We start from the raw sequence: 2,500 nt of genomic DNA on the forward strand, positions 1-2,500 counted from the left end.
AACCACCCACCCACCTACCTACCCACATACCTACCTACCTACCTACTTACCCAACTACCTACCCACCCACCCACCTATCTACCTACCTACCTACCTACCTACCTACTTAAATACCTACCTACCTACCTACCTACCTACCTACTTACCTACCTACCTACCTTCCTACCTACCTACCTACTTACCTACCTACCTACCTACCTACCTACCTACCCACCCACCCACCTACCTACCTACCTACCTACCTACCCACCCACCCACCTATCTACCTACCTACCTACCTACCTACTTGCCTGCCTGCCTGCCTTCCTTCCTTCCTTCCTTCCTACCTACCTACCTACCTACATACATACCTACCTACCACCTGCTTACCTACTTACTATCAATTTATCTTTCTCAACCTCACTAACTCACTTTCTCACATTCTTGCTCAATTTCTCTCTCTCTCTCTCTCTCTCTCTCTCTCTCTCTCTCTCTCTCTCTCTCTTGCTCACTTTCTCACTCTAGCTCACTTTCTCTCTTTCTTTCACTCTTGCTCACTTTCTCACTCTAGCTCACTTTCTCTCTTTCACTCTTGCTCACTTTCTCACTCTAGCTCACTTTCTCACTTTCTCTCTCTCACTCCTGCTCACTTTCTCACTCTCTCACTCTAGCTCACCTTCTCACTCTCTCTCACTCTTGCTCACTTTCTCACTCTTGCTCACTTTCTCACTCTTTCACTCTTGCTCACTTTCTCACTTTCTCTTTCTCTCACTCTAGCTCACTTTCTTACACTTGCTCATTTTCACTCTTGCTCACTTTCACTCTAGCTCACTTTCTCACTTTCTCTCACTCTTGCCCACTTTTTCACTCTAGCTTACTTTCTCACTTTCTCACTCTCTGTTTCTCTCACTCTGGCTCACTTTCTCACTTTCCCTCACTCTTGCTCACTTTCTCACTTTCTCTTTCTCTCACATCCCCACTTTCACTCTAGCTCACTTTCACTCTAGCTCACTTTCTCACTCTTGCTCACTTTCTCTCACCAGCTCACTTTCTCACTCTTGCTCACTTTCTCTCACCAGCTCACTTTCTCACTCTTGCTCACTTTCTCTCACCAGCTCACTTCTTCTTCACTCTTTGCTCACTTTCTCTCACCAGCTCACTTTCTCACTCTTGCTCACTTTCTCTCACCAGCTCACTTTCTCACTCTTGCTCACTTTCTCTCACCAGCTCACTTTCTCACTCTTGCTCACTTTCTCTCACCAGCTCACTTTCTCACTCTTGCTCACTTTCTCTCACCAGCTCACTTTCTCACTCTTGCTCACTTTCTCTCACCAGCTCACTTTCTCACTCTTGCTCACTTTCTCTCACCAGCTCACTTTCTCACTCTTGCTCACTTTCTCTCACCAGCTCACTTTCTCACTCTTGCTCACTTTCTCTCACTCTTGCTCACTTTCTCTCACTCTTGCTCACTTTCTTACTCTTGCTCACTTTCTCACTCTTGCTCACTTTCTTACTCTTGCTCACTTTCTCACTCTTGCTCACTTTCACTCTTGCTCACTTTCTTACTCTTGCTCACTTTCTCACTCTTGCTCACTTTCTTACTCTTGCTCACTTTCTCACTCTTGCTCACTTTCTCACTCTTGCTCACTTTCTCACTCTTGCTCACTTTCTCTCACTCTTGCTCACTTTCTCACTCTTGCTCACTTTCTCTCACTCTTGCTCACTTTCTCACTCTTGCTCACTTTCTCTCACTCTTGCTCACTTTCTCACTCTTGCTCACTTTCTCACTCTTGCTCACTTTCTCACTCAAACTCACTTTCTGTCACTAGCTCACTTTCTCACTCTTGCTCACTTTCTCACTCCAGCTCACTCTTACTTCCTTACTTTCACTAACTCACTTTCCCACCTCCACTCACTCTGGCTCACTTTAAATATTCCTGTTTAATATTTTCTCAGTCTATCTCACTTTCTCACTTTCTCTCACTGTAACACACTTTCTCTAACTCACTTTCTGTCACACTAACCCACTTTCTCTAACTCACTCTATCTCACTTTCACTCTAACTCTAACTCACTTTCTCTCATTCTAACTCACATTCTCACTATCTCACTTTCATTCTGTCTTTGTTTCTCTCACTACCTCACTTTCTCTCAGTCTGTCTCACTTTCTCACTCTAACTCACTCTCTCACATTCACTCTATCTCACTTTCTCTACCTCACTTTCTCTGACTCTAACCCACTTTCTCTCACAAACTCACTCTATCTCACATAAACTACCTCACTTTCTCTCTGACTCACTTTCTCTCTTTCTGTCTCACTTTCACTCACCCTAACCGATTCTAACTCACTGTATCTCACTTTCACACTGACTCTGACCCATTCTAACTCACATTCACTCTCACTTTCTCACTATCTCACTTTCACTCTCACTTTCACTCACTTTCACTTTGTCTCTCTCTCACTCTAGACCTCTCTAACTGTATCTCACTTTCTTTCACTCACTTTCTCGCTATCTCACTTT

The 2,500-nt window shown here is 44.2% G+C and overlaps 1 protein-coding gene across 1 annotated transcript in view; it reads left to right on the forward strand.

Annotated features, from left to right (window-relative positions):
* The window catches only part of Lmpt (four and a half LIM domains protein limpet), a 98,919-nt gene that overhangs the window by 52,865 nt on the left and 43,554 nt on the right, over nucleotides 1-2,500 (forward strand). The window lies entirely within an intron of this gene.

This window comes from Coenobita brevimanus, chromosome 10 (genome assembly GCF_032717465.1).
Source record: "Coenobita brevimanus isolate Jiangsu-jjx chromosome 10, ASM3271746v2, whole genome shotgun sequence".
Taxonomy (NCBI): Eukaryota; Metazoa; Arthropoda; class Malacostraca; order Decapoda; family Coenobitidae; genus Coenobita; species Coenobita brevimanus.